Source organism: Equus caballus, chromosome 28 (genome assembly GCF_041296265.1).
Source record: "Equus caballus isolate H_3958 breed thoroughbred chromosome 28, TB-T2T, whole genome shotgun sequence".
Lineage (NCBI taxonomy): Eukaryota > Metazoa > Chordata > Mammalia > Perissodactyla > Equidae > Equus > Equus caballus.
The window spans coordinates 31,860,583-31,879,473 of record NC_091711.1 but is presented as its reverse complement, the minus strand read 5'-3'; the positions used below and the strand labels follow the sequence as shown (position 1 = coordinate 31,879,473).

The window sequence follows — 18,891 nt, the reverse complement described above, 5'->3', positions numbered from 1 at the left end:
ATTGATTTAGGGTTAATTCTTCTTTCCTTCTTAGTTTGAGCATATTTCAGATTGGAAAATTGCAGTAGGAAAGGGGAAGTTTGGTTGATTTTCTTCTATATTTTTCTACCCTATGTTTCTCTTCTCCACCCCCTCTTTAGCTGGCCAGCAGTTTCTTACTTCTCATGGGTCAGAAGGGAGTGGTAAAGAAAGGTCTTAATGGAACCACATCAGCTGGTTTCCTGTTCTCTGGGCCTGGCAGATTCTCTCTCTACAGGGGTATTTCCATAGGCTCTCAGGTGATTCTCCCCTGGTTCCTCTCTCTACAGATCCTTTGAACCTGGAAGATATGGATATACATCTTTTTGGAGTGGTTGCTCCTGAATCCTTCCTCACCAAGGTGTTCATCTCCACATTCTTGTTGCTGAGATCCCTCTGTATCTCAAGGATCAGAAATGACTCATCTCTCTCTCTCTCACTTGGTCCACATTTGGTCTTTAGGAAATCCTCTTGTATCCCTTGCCCCTACATGCTCTGAGAGTACAGGCCAATTCCAACATGGAGTTCTGTCCTGACTCCAGCACCAAAACATTGGACATCCCTCTTTGTCTTATGGATTCCCCAGGCACGGATCAGAGTCTGCTCCCAACTGCATGGTGGTTTCCTGAAAGTGTCTTCTCGCTAGACTGGAGGTGAGGGAATAGTAGATAACTTACCATTTCTCCCTTTTTATAGTCTTGACCTGGTGGAAGGGTGAGAAATTCATCCACCAGTTCCTCAGGATCATTTCCTTTGTAAATATGCAATTGGAGATTGGGTACCTCTTTTTGGAATTTCCCATGATTATATTTTGGGACCTGGTCATAACTTCAATTTTAATATCCTGTTACAGTCTTAACTTACTTTGCTTCATTTCATAGTATGCAACTCCTTTGTTCTTTGAATCATTAAATTGACTAGCTATAAAGAAAGTCTTTTTAAAATGTTAGTGTGTGTTCAAATTAGCTCACTCTTCCTCTCTCATTTGCTCACATTTAATTCTTTTGGAAGGAGTCAAATGGAACTGAAATATTTTTTCCCAATGGATGGGGCTATATAAATGCAAAATTAATTAGTTCATTTCTTTAACAGCATGAATTGAGTGTTTCTTTCGGCGAGGCACAAAAAAATCAACACACAACAGAGACTGTGAAGAGAGGTTGTGTGAATCATTCTACATCTATTTCTCATCCCATCAACCATCTTTTTTTTTTGCCTAAACTCTTCCCAGACTCCAGAGAAGCTAAAGCCAGACTGGAAAGAGGGTGTTGCTAATGACACATCGATGCCTCCCTTTAATGTAGGATTAAAGTCTGAGTAGATCAGAACTGAGAACTGATCTCACATGTTCCCAAAAGAGAATTACGTCCTGAGAGCTTTTGTTCATCATCTCACAGGTGGTAGATTCCAATGTGGTGGTCCTTCTGCTTGAGAGTGCACTATACATCCAACGTGAATTTCCATCTCTCCTGGTCACCTGAATCTTCTTGATTTCCCACCTGGACTCTCATTTGGAAACTGGTTGTTTTTGATTAAATAAGACCCCTTAGGTTGCATGATTTGGGTAGAATTCTTCACAAGTCCAATTGCTAATGCAAGTTGGTGACTAAATCTCAAGTCTTAGAAAAAGATCTTTTTCTATCTTGGGGTTGGGTTTGGAAAGGATCCTTTTTGAGAGCCCTGAAAGAAGACAGAATCCTTTACTTGAAGCGTTAACTTCCTCAATCAAGACAGGCTCTGTTGAGAATTGGATCTCTCCCCCAATGTTCTTTGCTTTAGATGAGGGTGGAGGGGGGAAAGAGGGTAAATTGCTTTCCTGGAACCCAGGAGAATAAGGAGTGACCTTAGATGTTTCCTCCTGGAGACTTCTGGGAAGAAGTTACAGCTGCCATTTTAGTTTTCCTACAGACAGTATTCTGTGTCTTTTTTTTTTTTTTTTTTATGGCTTCGAGGAGTAAAATCGAATATATCTTCTTTATGACCATGCCAGGTTCTGCATTTTGCTAAGAACTAAAGGTTTTCTTAGGTCTTAAAACAAGTGTCAGGGGTTTTAATTCTATAAAAAAGAAAGAACTGGATGTTCCAAAGGCAGACCACATGGTCACCACTTAAAAGTACAAGTTTATAGCAAATGGCTGAAACTTTCTAGTAATGCTGAAATGATTCTGTATAAGTATACTGTTTCCAAATATTTTTCAGGATTCATTTGGGAATGATTAAGCTAACGTTACATCTTTTCAGTATTATGAAAAAGATGACTTTCGATTGGAGAGAGATTTCAGAAGATCACTAAGGAAATAAAACTGACCTGGTCCTTTTCTCTCCCCAGTATGTGGAGGGAATGGGCTTTTGTTACTAGGGCACCTCAGGACACTCTGGGTGTCTGTTATGTATCCAAAAGAATGAAGAACATGCACCCTCTGGAATTCCTTGGGGTGTTTAGAACTGACTTTTAGTTAAAGCAGGGTATTGCTATCATGCCCATGACAACCTTGGAACTCTCAGAAGGCATGCCACCAATTTGCTCGGCAGGCCCAGCAAGGATATGCTTCATTGCATTATACAAATATACAAATGAAATGAAAAGGACTGGTCAGAGCCATCTGGGAAGAGGTCAAGAGAGGAATCTGCAAGGCGCAGGCAGCCAACAGTTGAATGGGTGTTATGAGGACAGTGTGCCTATTAGGGGGACCCCTGCATGCATTTGGACAACCCCATGCTGACAGGGAGGTCTCCTGAATGTTTTATGTACTGGCTATGTTCCCATGAATGCTAGCCTGAAGTCATTGATACATGATGAAGAGAGACACAGCTCACCCAAAGTAAGATCCAAGAGAGGAAAAAACAAAGCAGATGCAGACAAAAGATAATTTATAAATCTTTGGGTTGGTGCCCTCATTGGTTCAAGGAGGGAATGAGGCAGGGCTAGAGGGGAAGGTCCAGGATTGCTAGAAGACATTTATAGACTAGTCTTATTGACTATATTAATCTGACTCCAACTTAATATGGTCATATAAATCTTAAGGACATGCTACTTTATGGATTCACATAAAGTGTGTGTGTGTGTGTGCAAAGAGATTTATTATAAGAAATTGGCTCACACAACTATGGAGGTAAGCAAGTCTCAAGATCTGCAGGGTTAGACGGCAAGCTGGAGACCCAGGAGAGCCAACAATTTGGTTTAGTTCCCATCTGAAGGTCAGTAGGCTCAAGACCCAGGAAAAGCCAACGTTTCAGTTTGAGTCCAAAGGCAGAAAAAAGTCAATATTTTAGGTTGAGGGTAGTCATTCAGGAAGAATTCCTTCTTAGTCAGAGGAGGTAGGCCTTTTTGTTCTATTCAGGCCTTCAACTCATTGGATGAGGCCCACTCACATTAGGGAGGGCCATCTCCTTTACTCAGTTTACTGATTTAAATATTAATCTCATCCAAAATCGCCCTCACAGGAACATCCAGAAGAATGTTTGACCAAATATCTGGGCACCCTGTGGCCCAGTCAAGTTGACACATAAAATTAACCATCACAACTCCACCCCTTGTCAACTTGGCACCCAAATGCATCTGCTTGAACCATACTTGATCTCCAAATAAAGACAATAACAAGGTTATAATTTCATCTATTATGATACAACTGTCCTGCCTACAATGAAAAATGCACTAACTCCTTCCCCAGAACAGGAGATAAAATCCTTGATTGAAATTTATTCTTCTTTTCTCCTTGATATCCCATAACTTAAATACTATGAGGTAAAGTTAATAATACTTAAACACTGTGTTACAAAGTCAATACACCTTATGTAATGTGATAAGGGGATAAGAGAAGGAAGAAAATAAATATACATACACACAGAGTCATGCATCACTTCACAACAGAGATATGTTCTGAGAAATGCTTCATTAGGTGATTTTGTCGTGTAAACAGCATAGATTGTGTTTACACAAACCTGGACAGTACAGCCTACTACACACCTAGGCTGCATGGTACTCATCTTATGGCACTACCATCGCATATACAGTCTGTCATTGATCAATATGTCTTTACACAGTATTCATAACAAAACAACGAGGAAATATTCCTGACAATTACAGTCCTCATTTACAGTTCTCATTCTGTAACTGATCATGTGGTTGTAACTAATATTTACAACTACCTTCATCCACTGCTCATTCTGTATTCCCTTTGTCTTCAGCAAGTATTTCAGTTGCTCATAGTCCTTTATCTGAGGGGATGACCCAAACTTTTATTCCTGAAGAGTCTGGGCCATTGGTAGTCCTACTTGGATTGGGTTGTTGTAGTTTTCTATTGACCTTAATCAGGGCTTGGTGATATTAAGAGCTGACCTAGGGGATCTCCTGTACAGTATTCCAAAAATACTCTTCCTTACCTTTATTGTGGAGTAGCAGTCCAATTTCCCCTTGATAGTCAGGATCAATCACCAAGTCGGCACAGTGACTCCGTTTTTTGGCTGTTGATTCAGAGGCATGAGGAGTCCGAAGTGGGCAGGCAACAGGTTTAACTTCCAGCTGAATGGAATCATTGTGTCTCCTGGTAGAAGTGTTTCTCCCTTTGGAGCTAAGTGTTGTAGGCCAGGAGAGCATAAGTTCACAGAAACAGGAGGCAAAAATTTTTCTAGTGGTTCACTAGGGGTAAGAGTGAGTGGTGCCACTCCCATTTCCACGTCTTAATTGCTAGACCTGTGCACCTTGGCTATTAGAGAAACAGCACCATATATTGGACACTGATTCAGAGCATAAACAGACTTCTGGATAACCTTGTCTTGCCCCTGCAAGGTATATCCACTTAGCTTGCACTGTAACTGAGTCTTCAAAAGGCAATTCCACCATTCTATCAAGACAGTTGCTTCAGGATGCTGGGGAAGATGCTAAGACCAGTGAAATTTATGAGCATGGGCCCATCGCTGCACTTCTCTTGCCATGGAGTGAGTTCTTTGATCAGAAGCACTGATGTATGGAATATCATGATAAGGCATTCTCTAAGATCATGGATGATAGTTTTAGCAGAACCATTGCAAGGAGGAAAAGCAAATTTGTATCCAGAGTGTCTATTCCATTAAGAACAAAATGCTGCCCCTTCTGTGATGGAAGGGGTCTAATGTAATCAACCTGCCACCAGACAGCTGACTGATCATCCCGGGGAATGGTGCCATACTGGGGACTTAGACTTGGTCTTTGCTGCTAGCAGATGGGCATGCAGCACTATCCTTTGCCAGGTTGGCCTTGGTCATAGGAAGTGTATGTTGCTGAACCCATGCATAACCTCCACCCCTCCTACCATGGCCTCTTTTTTCATGAGCTCATTGAAGGTGGCTGGGGAAAGAGACTTACTGTATCCACAGAATGGGTAATCCTATCCATCTGATTATTAAAATCCTCTTCTACTGAGGTTACCTTTTGGTGAGCATTCACATGAGAGATAAGTTTCTTTATGTTTTTTGCCCATTCAGAGAGGTCTATCCACATACTTCTTCCCCAAACTTCCTTGTCACTAATTTTCCAATCATAGTCTTTCCAAGTTCTTTACCATCCAGCCAAACCATTGGCCACAGCCCATAAATCAGTATGTAATCTCATGTCTGGCTATTTCTCCTTCCAAGAGAAATGATCAACCAGGTGCACTGCTCAGAGTTCTTCCCACTGGTAGGATTCCTCTTCACCATTGTCCTTCAGCGATGTCCTGGAAAGTGATTGCAGTGCTGCAGTTGTCCACTTTCAGGTGGTGCCTGCATATCACATAGAAACATCTGTAAGCCAGGCTGGAGTCTTCTTTTCTTCTGTCGACTTATTGTAGGGGACTCTCCATGAGGCCATAGGTACAGGCTGGGAGAGAGTAGGTAGTATAGCGGGAGCGAAGACCATGGGGATTTAGGCCACTTCTTCATATAACTTACTTGTGCCTTCAGGGCCTGCTCAGGCCTGATCATGTACATAGCCACTTCCATTTGATGATGGAATGATGCTGTGCATGCCCAGCTTTATGGCTTGGTGGGTCAGATAACGCCCAGTTCATGATGGGCAACTGAGGTCACATGGTAACTCGGTGGCCCATGGTTAAGTGCTCAGTCTCTACTAAGCTAGCAGGCCAAGAGCTCTTTCTCAAAAGGAGAATGGTTATCCACAGAGGATGGCAGGGTTATGCTGCAATTCACTTATAGGGACCTGCCAAATTCTCCAGAAAGCATCCTTGTCTGCCACTGACACTTTGAACACCTTTGGATGTGTGGATCATGTAGCTTAAGTGACAGAGCAGTTGGCACAGCAGCCTAGACCTTTTGCAGAGCCTTTTCTTGTTCTGGGCCCCACTCAAAACCAGCAACTTTTCAGGTCACTCAGTAAATGGGCTAGAGTAACACACTCAGATGAGGAATATGTTGCCTCCACAATCTAAAAAGGCCCACTAGTCACTGTGCCTCTTTTTTGGTTGTAGGAAGGGCCAGATGCAACAACTTATCCTCCACCTTAGAAGGGATATCTTGACATACTTCACACCACTGGGTCCCTAGAAATTTCATTGAGGTAGAAAGCCCTTGAATTTTAGTCAGATTTATTTCCCATCTTCTGACATGTAAATGTCTTATCAATAAGTCAAAAGTAGTTTCTACTTCTTGCCCACTAGGCACAATCAGCATAACATCACCAGTGTAATGCACCAGTATGATATATTGTGTAAGGGAAAGGCAATCAAGATTCCTGCAAACTAAATTATGACGCAGGGCTGGAGAGTTGACGTACCTTTGAGATAGGACAATGAAGGTGATAGCCTTGCCAGCTGAACACAAACTGCTTCTGGTGGGCCTGTGGACAGAGATGGACAAAAAGGCATTTGCCGTATCAATAGCTGCATACCAGATGCCAGAGGCCGTGTTAATTTGCTCAAGCAATGACAACACATCTGGCACAGCAGTTGTAAATGTAGTCAGAAACTGGTTAAGTTTACAATAATCCACTGTGATTCTCCAAGATGAGTCTGTCTTCAACACAGGCCACATAGGCAAGTTGAATGGGGATGTGGTGGGAATCACCAGCCCTGCATCTTTCAAGTCCTTGATGGCGGCACTAATCTCTGCCCTTCCTCCAAGAATGCTGAATTATTTTTGGTTCACTATTTTCCTAGGTAGAGGCAGTACTAGTAGTTTTCACATGGCCTTTCCCATCATAATGTCTCTCACTTCACAGGTCAGGGAACCAATGGGGGGAGTCTGTCAGCTGCTGAGTACGTCTATTCCTCTTGTGAACTCCAGAACTGGGGAAATAACGCCAGGATGAGTTGAGGGACCCACTTGGCACACCGTTAGACCGACTTGAACTGAAACTCCATTAACCATTTGACCTCCATAAACCCCTACTCTGACAGGTGGACCGCAGTGACATTTCAAGTCTCCTGGATTAGTGTCAGTTTAGAGCTAGTGTCCAGTAGTTCCCAAAAGGTCTGATTATTTCCTTTTCCCCGATGCACAGCTACCCTGGTAAAAGTTGTAAGTCCCTCCGGGAAAGACTGGGAGAAAAATTAACAGTATAAATTTTTGGCAGTGTACTGGGATCCTTCCTCGATGGGACCCAGCTTCCCCTTCATTCAAGGGATTCTGACTCTGTAAACTGACTCAAATCTTGCAACTGACTTTCTGTTTTCATGATTCAACTTAGACTTTTTGTTCGCTTAACAATAACATTGCCTTATTCTTGGTGAAACTGAGAAGTTTCTTTTCTATCTTATAAATCTTGGTATCTTTCTTCATAGGAGTTGTATTTGTTTTATAGTGTATGGTGATCCCATGGGCTTTCCCAATATCATAAGATCTAGCATTTATCCTGTGCCTACTATTGCCAGGTGCCATTCTGAGTGTTTTACCTATATATTATTTATTCCTCATCCAACTCTATGTAGTAGATAGTGTTATTTGTTATACCCATTTTGCAGATGAAGCAATTGTGGCACACAGAGGTAAAGGAAGTTGCTCACAGTTGTGTGGGCAGTAAGTAAACTGTCATGTAAACCCATCTAGTTCCAGAGCCAATGCTTTTACCCAGCCTCTCCAAGCTGAGCAGGAAAGAGGATAGAGAGAGACTTAGGAGTCTGCTGTTCCTGGGATCTTTCCTCTGTTTTCTGGATAGTGTCAGACAGTCCATCAACTGTAAGGCAAGTTGGCTGTTTTAAATTCCAGTTAAGTTGCTTATCTATGTCAGCCCCCATCATAACCTCATGTCCAAAGGAGGAAGGTCCCTCCTTCTTCTTTCTTCCATGCTTCCACTTCTCTCATATTTGTTTGTACATCTGTAACCCATGAGGGCTGTTTAAAGATTTCAATTATTGATACAACAACCACTTCTTGAGCTAGTCACTGTTCCAAGCTCTGGGAACACAACAATGAACGAACCATATGAACCCTGTCTTCAGAGTGCCTACATTCTAGTGTGGGGGTGGATTTATATTTCAATAACTGTTTTTGAATGAATGGTAAAATATTTCCACAATTTAACTTTTAAAGTCCTCCAACGGAAGATGCTCTTGGATCCCAGTAATTCACCCAAGCACTTTAGTCTCCCTCCATCACAAGAAAAAGCCCTACAGAATCCTCAAGAACATTTTCAACTTGGAAGTCTCCTGCCCTGGTCAAGAATCCAGATACTTAATGATGTCACTGAATGTGATGAGTAATGATGATGCTGGTGAAGAAACTAACCAAATATTTATAAATGTAATGATAGGAATGCAAAGCCATTCTGCCTTAAAGAGACCTGCATTTTCAGAATTGCTCCAGAAAAGGTGAGAGACAGGGAGGATGACCCAGGTGATAAAATTGGCCAGTAGCAAAAAATTAATAAATCAATCATGTATGGTATGGAAGTATAAGTGACACCAGGAGGGTCTGCGGGGTTGCAATATGGCCTGCTACAAGGTGTATATCCTGACCCAAATGAACACGGTAAATCAAACAGCCAAAGGCAGACTTTAAATAATAATCTTAATCAAGTAGCTATTGTGCATCTACTGCAAGGTGGCCTGGTTGTAGGTCTGATGATCTGAGGACAAGGAAGAGATGTTCCTGCATTGTGTCTGCCCACAGGAGCGTGTGGGCCTCAATTAGCAAAAGCAGGGATCCCAACCCAAAGCGTTGAGAAGCTACACTCCACCTGGAGTGTGACACCTATGCTCTCCCTTGCCTTTGGAATATGAGGTAGGTATTATTATACTTACTTGCACATGAGGACACAGAAGTTCACAGAGATTAGGTGACTGTTTCAGGTTCACACCTTTAACAAGTGGCAGAGCTTGGATTTTAAACCCAGGTTGGCCTGACTCTTAACACAATCCATGTGCTGAGTCACTGGCACAGTCTCGATAACTTGAAGGGTTAGGCATTCCCAGACTCGAGAGCATGGGATCTGTCTTCTCTGAGCAGACATTTGAGCCCTCTTTCTCAAAAGGGAACTGATCAGGCAACTGTGAATTTCTGGAGATTAATCCGTGACCGGAGTTTCTTGTCTATTTAATTCACCTAATGTGCGTTCAGTGGTGTTATAAAGGATTTGAACATGCGAGGGCTTTTGAAAACAATAATAACAAGAAAAAGTTCTCCAGCCCACACTTGCACTTGAAAGCCTGAGCCCCAGCCTGAGGCAGGATGTGAGAAAAAATATAATTAGCATCCACTCAGCCGTAGACTCTCAGGCCACAATTTCTTACCCTGGTATTAATCAACGCACATTTAGCCCTAGCCAATGTACACAACCCCAGGGCTCATAGCTTCTCCCTCTTCTCCACCCACCCCCTGGCTCGGATACCCAGTGGAGCTAAAAAGAAGTTTCAGGTATTGCCCTGGTCCCATTAGCTCACTCCATGGCAAAGACCGGGGAAAGTATTTGGGATGGCAAGTTTTCCAACCTTTGGGGAATCCAAATCCAGACAGACACCTAGAAAGCGGCCAAGCATTCTTTGGTGGAGAGGGTTCCAGAAGGCAGCTTCTTAACTCGGTAATCACTCATGTGCCATGTGGGGCTCCTCTTGCTGAGCTGGGACTCCCTAGCTACAGCTATACTGTGATGTCCTCCAGTCTAGATAGATGGAGCAGAGAGTACCCCTCTTTGGTGCGTTCCAGGAACACCATTACCGCCAGAGCCCAGGCACAGGCAGAGATTCTTAACTTTTTTGTCCCCTTTGGCCATAATGTTTTTTAGTGCTTAAAATAGAGTGCATATAATTACAAAGCAAGCTAGTTATATTAAAATAATTATCAAATATTTTAAAAATTAAATTTGTCATGGAGTGATATGTGTGCTTAATATATGCATTTAATAGTGAATTAAATAATATCTCCCTCTCCCTTTCTATTTAAATCAGAATTAAGTTTCAAGGTAAAGAAAATTAATCTCAAGAAACATAACTATACCCAGCATTTTTTCTTATGGTGGTAAAATTTTAAGGCTTTCACTTCCCTAATAATGTTTAATTTGTTCTTCCATACTCATTCATTCATTTATTCATTCATTCTACTCAAAAATATGTACTGAGCAAGGCATTATGATCGTTTCTGAGCAGTGGTCAGACAATGATGCCCATTGGAGAAAGCTGGCCACGCCCACTCGTTTACATTTGCTCTGTAACGGCTTTCACACTCCATCAGCAGTGCTGAATAATTGTGTCTGAGACTACATGGCTTTCAAAGTTAAAAGTATTTGCTCTCTAGCCCTTTATAGAAAAAGTTTGCTGACTCCTGAACTAGGCATAGCCTTTAACCTCAGGGATTTTCCACAGTAGAAGAACGATAAAAACGAATCTCAACACAATGTCATAAATGCACCAACAATAATGTCTAAGGTGTAGAAATTACTAAGAGGAATGAAGGGAGAGAAGCATGGAAGGTTTCCTAGAAGAAGTAATATTTGAGTTCCTTTTAAAGAATAGAGGTTTCGTACAGGGACCAGCTCTCTGGGCAGAGGGTATCACATGTGTAGAGGCATAATCAGATAAATAGCATTATGTTTCTGGAAATTATCAGCACTTCACTATCACTGAAATATAGAGCTTTAGAAGGGAGTGACAAGAAATGACTGAAGAAGAAAGTGGAGATCAGACAATAAAAGGCTTTATGTGCCATACTAAGAAGGTCAAATATTCTTCCATAGATATTGGCAGTGCTGTCCAATAGAACTTTCTGTGATATGGAAGTGTTCTATAGCTGTACCGCCAATATGGTACCCACCTGCCACATGTGACCACTGAGTGCTTGAAATGTGGCTACTACAATTGAGGCACTGAATTTTTTCTTTTAATTAATTTAAATTGAAATAGCCACTTGTGGCTAGGGGCTACCGTAATGATTACTTCTAGATGATGGAAATTGAATGGATTTTCACACACTAATGTAGTGTGAAAGCAGTCACAGACCAAATGCAAATACATGGGCATGGCCAGCCTTAGCCAGCAGGCATCATTGTCTGACATCTTGGTCAGAAATGATCATAATGCCTTCCTCGAAACACGTTTTTGAGTGGAATGAATGAATAAATAGATGAATGAGTACAGAAGAACAAAACTATACATAATTAGGAGAGTGAAACACTTAAAATTGTAGTACCATGAGAAATGATACTGGGTGTAATTATGTTTGTTGAGATTACTTTTCATGATCTTGAAACTTAATTCTGGTTTAAAAAAGAGGGGAGGGAAGTCTTGTTATTAATCCACTAGTGAAATCTACTACTTAGGGGTCACCTGGTGGCATAATGGTTAAGTTCACTTTGGCAGCCTGGGGTTCACAGGTTCAGATCCCAGGTGTGGACTTACACACCACTCATCAAGCCATGCTGTGGCAGTGTCCTACATACAAAATAGAGGAAGATTGGCAACAAATGTTAGCTCAGGGCTAATCTTGCTCACCAAAAATAAATAAATAAATAAATCTATTTAAATAGACAAATGGGCTATCAGATCTCCTCTTTAACAAGATTACTCTGGCTGTGGATGAATTGAAAAAAAGCAAGAGTGAAAGACCATTTAGAGACTAATGGATAGTTCTGAAGAGAGAAGATCAAGATCTGATCTGAGGGAGTAGTGGTGGGAATAGAGAAGAGGATAGTTCTGAAGTATGTTAAGAAATAGAATTTACAGATGTTGGTGATCAATTAATCTTGGAAAGTGAAAGAATTTCTAAAAATGCCCCACTCATTCCTAAGTGTGACTTGACAGGGAGGCAGATGCCAAGATAGACACGAAGGATGAAGAGAAGTCCTGGTGGGAGGAAGAACGGATGGGGAAGATGATGAATTGAATTGAAGTTGCCTGTGGGCAATGTGAAGATGAGTACCTAGGTCTATTGAGAGGTGTGGGTTGAACACACAAATTAAGCACATTAATTAGTGAAGAGAATAGTATTATTGAGCCAAAAACTTTATCTTCCAGTCTTAGTTCTCCCACCACCCAGCTGGATGATTTTGGACATATTGTTTCTGGCCTCAGTTTCATCATCTGTAAAATGAGAGGATGTTGGACTGGAAGAGTGGCAAATTTTTTCTCTAAAAAGACAGATAATAAATATTTTAGACTTTGAAGGCCATACATGATCACTGTTGCATAGTTTTCTCCTCCTCCTCCTTCTCCTCTTCTTCTTTCTTCTTTTACAACCCTTTAAAATGTGAGAAAACACTCTTAGCTTATGTTCTGTACAAAAACAGAGCTATAATTTTCTGACCCCTGGGCTACATAATCTCCAAGATTCTTTTCAAGCACAAATTGCTTTGGTAAGGAAACATGCGAGCTTCCCTTAAAAAAGCAGTCTTTTTCTAGTAGTTTAAATATATTTTGAAGGGAAGCATAACACCTATATAGAAAAGTACACAAGTCTCGGGGGATATCTTGATGGATTGCTGCAAAGCGAATGCACCATGTAAACACCACCCAAATCAGGAACTAGAACATTATTAGCACCCGAGAAGCTCCTCTTGCTACTTCTCAAGGTCATTACTTACCTCCTCTCCCTAAAGGCAGACACTATCCTGACTTAACAACATGGATTAGTTCGGAATCTTTTGAACTACATATACTCCTTAATGTTGGACTTAAACTCACACTACATTTGTGAAATTCATCCACATTGTTGCATGCCGCAGTAGTTTATTTCCATTGTTGTATAAAATTCAATTATGTTGATATGACACTATTAATTTATCCATTTGATCATTGATACATATTGGGACTGTGTTTTGTTTGGGGCCACTATGGATAGCGCTGCTATGGAGATCCTCAGATCTGTCGTTTGATATGCAACTGTATGCGTTTCGTTTTTTTCTTTTTTGAGGAAGATTAGCCCTGAGATAACTGCTGCCAATCCTCCTCTTTTTGCTGAGGAAGACTGGCCCTGAGCTAACATCCATGCCCATCTTCCTCTGCTTTATATGTGGGATGCCTACCACAGCATGGCTTGCCAAGTGGTGCCATGTCTGCATCCAGGATCTGAACCAGCAAACCCCAGGCCGCTGAAGCGGAATGTGCGCACTTAACCGCTGCACCATTGGGCTGGCCCCGTATGCATTTCTGTTGGAAACAGAATTGCTGAGTCATAGTAGTGTGTCCATGTTGAGCTTTTTAGATACTGCCAAACAGTTTTACAGAGATATTGTGCCATCTTATACTGCTTTAAGCAATATACAAAAGGTCTAGTTGCTCCATACTGTGACAACACTTGGTAATGGCAGTCTTTTTAATTTTAGCCATTCTGGCAGATACATAGGAATATATCTGTAGATTTATCTGTATTTCACTGATGAATGAGACTGCGCATCTTTTTATATATTTATTTGCCGTTTAGATCCTCTCTTGTACATTTTTCTGTTGGCTGCTTGCTGCAGAAGTTCTTAACATATTCTAGATACAAGCACTTTATTCAATATATGAATATTACATATATCTTCTCCTACTCTTTGACTTGCCTTTCCATTCTCTTAAAGTTATCTTTTGATGATGGAAATTCCTAATTTTAATATAGCCCAATTTACGAATCTTTTTCTTTGTGGTTAATACTTCTCATGTCCTGTTTAAGAAATGTTCCCCTTCTCCAATGTCTTAAAAATATACTCTGTGTTGCTTTATAGATGTTTCATTATTTTATCCTTAACAAGTAGATATATTGCACCTGGAACTGTGTACACCGTGAGGTGGAGGAGTCAATATTTTTTTTCCATATGCATAGCCAATTGACCCAAGGGCATTTATTGAAAAGACTGTCTATACTGCATGCAGTGTTACATAAGTCATGTGTTGTGATAATGTGTGTGTGGGTGTTTTTCTGGAGCCTCCATTTTGTTCCACTTCTCCAATTATCTACCCATGAATATCGTATATCCCTCTACTTAGGTCTCCTTTAGTTTCCCTCAAAACTATTTTGTAATTCTCTCTATAGAGGTTTCACACATCTTTTGTTAGATTTATTTCTAGATATTTGATATCATTTGATGCTATTGTCAATGGCACCTTTTTAAAATTTTCATTGTTTCTGGAATATAGAAATATAACTAATTCCTTGTATTCAATGACCCTGCTGAATTCACTTACTAATTCTAATCCTACTAATTTTTAAAAGCAGAATTTAATTTTCTCCACAAGTGGTAGTATAACCACTATGTATTAAGAAAGAAAAAGATTTCTCTGGGTAACTAAAGTAAGAACAAATTCCTGATTTTAATTTTCTTCCTGCCTTCATCAGCACAATGGGTTGGCATTTGAATGAACCACAACTGGATTTTAAGGATTCATCCAGCCCTTAGATGTTCTCATTGCCCCTTAAGGTCAGCAATTGTGACACGTAGTGTAACAATGAAACAGTTCTAATCCAACCTTAGGTGATCTCAAATTGTTAATAAATACGTCTATGCTTGCAGGTGTATTTAATTTCAAGGGAAAACCACTTGCATAATCACAAAATTTAATGATCAAAAAAGCAAGGTTTTGTGTGTGTGTTTTATTTTGTTTTGCTTTTTGTAGTTTCTTAAGGAATTTCCTCGGTGGAGGAAAGCATCAAGTAAATGGCAATGATTACTGGTGAAATTTCATTTAGCTGGCTAGCTCTATTAGACAGTGTGATTATAAAAGCAGACAGTTGTTAAGATCAAAGAGGTCTTAGAGATAATCCACTCTAATACGCTTTTTGTTTTTTCACAAATGAGGAAATAAACCCAAATAGGTAGTGACTTACTCAGAGTTTAAGGGTTGGTTAGCAGTAGAGCCAGAACTACAAGCCAGATCCTCAGTTTCTAGCCCAGTGCCTTTTCATTAAACCATACTCTCTTCCATGCTCAAGAAGAAGGTGAGGGTGAGGACCCGTGGAATGCTCATGTTTGGAAGGTGGGTGGAGATTTCCATGATATATAATGAGGGGAGCAGGAGGCTAACACTCATTAGGTATCTGCCACAGGGAAGGCAATAGTCAAGGCATTTTCCACACATTATTTTATTTAATCCCCCCAGAAATTTATAAGCTAACCACTACTATTCTCACCTTACAGATGAAGCAATGAGTCTCAGCAATGTGAAGTGGCTTGCACAAGATCACATGTCCAGAGAACCACAACACTAATCTAGAACTGCTTAACTCCAACCCTTGAACTTTTTCTACTGTTCAGAAGAGGAGACGTGGGGCTTTTACACCATAAAAGTTTTATTTTTTATGTACTGTCAAGAATGACCAGAATTACAACAAGCCATGAAATTGACCAGCATCCCTATTTCTAGAAATGATTGGTCACTTGGAGATTTTGAGAATTCTGGGTTTGAGTTTTACCCAGCTCCATCACTAGACTATCTATTCACCTGAAAGTCCACAGCAGCATTGCTGGAACATATGGCAGGACTCCAAAATGACTGATGACAAGAGGATAGCAGCTAGAACTGAGTGTGTTATGCTTTGATTATTTATAACTTTATAATTACCCTGTAAAACAGAGATTTAAAATTCAACCTATCAAATGATTAGACAAAATTATGTCTTTAGGAAACATAGATATCCATCTACCTATCCAAGCTACCTTTTCATTCTGCATGAATTAAATAGTTTAAGTTAGGAAAAGACTTCCCTCAATAATCTGGGACTGTCTACCAAGCACATGATTAAAATCCACTATAGGATTACGTCTGTAGAATACTAAGCACAGTGCCCTTTCCTTCCTTCATTCATTTATTCATTCACACTTTTATTACTTGAAGACATTAGTTGAGCACTTATGATGAATCAGACCCACTAATAAGTATTGGGGAGACCCAGATTGATAAGACATGATCTTTCTTTGGTAATAACGTGTACATTTATGTGGAGACATGCAAGCAAGCATATCACTACTCATGACTCAACGGGTGGGTTCCCAAAAGAGGCATGTACAAAGGGCTATGGGAACACTGAGAAGGGACCAATTATATCTGCTGGTGGGAGGGAGAGGAAATGTCAGGAAAAGTTTCACTAAGGAAGTAATCTTTAAACTGGGCCTTGAAGAGTGAGAATTATTTCATCACTCGCCTCTTACCTGGATGGCCTCACCTGCCTTTTCAATGGCCTCCCTGACCTACCCTTGCTGCCCATCCCATCCACATAGCAACTGCGTGATCCTTAGAAAACAACTCAGACTGTGTCTTTGCTAAAGCTCTCCAATGGCTTCTCAGTGAAATTAGCATGAAATCTAAATTCCTTACACAGTCTTCGAGAGACTCTACATGATGTAGCTCTTGGCTGCCTCTCTTCTCGTTCCACTCCAGTTCCACCTTCCCCGTCCCCCAATTACTACATTTCAGTTACTCTGGGTTTTTTTCTGTTTATCTATGAGTTCTTTCTGGATATCACATTTTTACTAAAATAAATCATTGGGCCTTCAAAATATTTACTGTTGAAGAAGGATGCAACACCTTTCACATGAATTAAAATTGAAATTAAAAATCAAAGAATCATTTCCTGCTTCTTATCTTAGGAGCTTTGCACTTGCTGTTCCTTCTACGTGGACTGCTCCGCCCCAGAACTCTGTAAAGTTGTCTCCTTCTCTTCATCAGGATCTTAATTACTGAGAGGTCTTCTCTAATCATCTTAGCTAAATCACCGCCCCCCCCCCCCCGTCACTTGCCATACTCACAAACTTCTCTCTACTTTGTTACCCTCTTTTTTCTCCTTCATGACCTTACTTAGGCCCAGATCGTTGTACTTATTTGTTTTCTATACCCACTCACCTTTGTAATTAGTATGCAAGCTCCTTCAAGTTAGGAACTACGACTATTTCTCTTTATTTTTTCCCCAGGACCTAGAATAGTGTTTGGCAAATAATAAATGATCAACAACAAATGATCAAATGGAGAAGGGGTTAGCTTACATTAAGAGTTCTTAAAGACGCTACTCTTATTATTGAGTTACATAATACATTTGTTTTGTTGGTAGCAAAAGTTTTAGGGAGATACATGCTAAAAATACACAAACTTCTATGCAGCAACTTCTTGAGCCTTTCTTGTTTGAGATGACATCAGTTCACCGGAATGGTTGAGGATACAGGGAATGCATTTTCCCCATGTGGATCAGGAAAAATCTCAAAGTAAATCTTGGCTTTTTGATTCTGTTTTCCTTGAAATTCCCTGATTTTAACAGCCAGTTGCCCAGCCTTCCTGTAAAGCATTTTAGGACATCGGTATGATGTTTTTAGGAAAATGTCAAAATGTAAATTGATATCATCAGAGGTTTTCAACAGTCAATCCCTATGAAGCAGTAAAAGCCGTGTTCATGGCTCAGGTGTCACAAACTCCTACCAACTCTCTGCTGTGTGCCTTGTAAACCTTAAAAGGCCTTTTACCAGTTTTAAATATAAACTTATGTTCTTGTAATGCTCCCCATATGATCCCATATGAAATCATAAACATAGCGAGCTGCCCTTCCACCTGCCAAGTTTATCACAGATCTTTCCCCTTGTACTGGTCCTTTTAAGGTTCCCAGAGCTGTTTATTATTCCCTTAATGACCCTATCCACAGTAGGAGAAGCATCTGGTAATCTCCCACAATCTGGGCAGTAGGTGTCTCCAGACTTGGGGTAAAGGGGAAGGAATTGAACATGAATTTTGGCTTGAAGAAATCTTTCCAATGTGTATTTCCAATCTCATTCACAGCTTTGAGATGGAAAGAAATTTCAAGCAGTTCATGAGAAGATTAAACAAACTAAGTTATAGAAAGTGATCAGCAAAATCCTGATCACAGTCAGTGCTCAACAAATGGTAGCAATTATCTATGATTGCGTCTATATTCTACCACATAATCCATGGTGTTAAAATCTGATTATGTGTCTGTCTTCCATCAAACCAGAGACTAGAGGTCAGGGGATTGATTTCTGCAGCACTAGAAATTAGCAAAGGGTCTGAAATATATTAGTCATTCAATTTATGCTTCCTGACCTAGACAGAGCACTGGCTTCTGGGTCCCATTCTATCACTGATGAGCTGTGAAACATTGGGTAACTTAGCTGAGCCTTACCAGGTCTCACTGTCCTCATCTGTAAGAGGAAGAGATTGGGTTTTATGGTCTCTAAGGCCCTTTCCAATTCTAACATTCCATGGCTCTACTAAAGCAGTACTATTAAGCTAAGGAGGATTATTAGGAACTGTTGGAGCCAAATTCCATTTTCCTTCTCTTGTCCTGACCACCTCCTCTACAATGATAAATTATCCAAGCTGATTTCCAAGCAATCCAAGTGATTGTTTTGCTGCTATTAAGATTCCATTCTAGACTTTCAGAGTTTATTCCAACCCAGAAAACATGATGGAAGGTGGAGATGGATATGAACCAAATGTTACCCTGGTCACTTTGCCCCACTCCACTTCCTAACTGCCTATGCATGGTTCATGGAGG

The 18,891-nt window shown here is 40.6% G+C and overlaps 1 long non-coding RNA gene across 2 annotated transcripts in view; it reads right to left on the bottom strand.

Annotated features, from left to right (window-relative positions):
• Nucleotides 1-18,891, bottom strand: part of LOC138921192 (uncharacterized) — a 189,458-nt gene that overhangs the window by 48,400 nt on the left and 122,167 nt on the right. The window contains exon 4 of one of the 2 annotated variants that reach the window (XR_011433551.1): nucleotides 6,767-6,829. The exons of the other annotated variant lie outside the window; for it this stretch is intronic. This is a non-coding gene — a long non-coding RNA (uncharacterized lncRNA). The remainder of the gene's footprint in view (nucleotides 1-6,766; nucleotides 6,830-18,891) is intronic. 2 annotated transcript variants of the gene reach the window in all.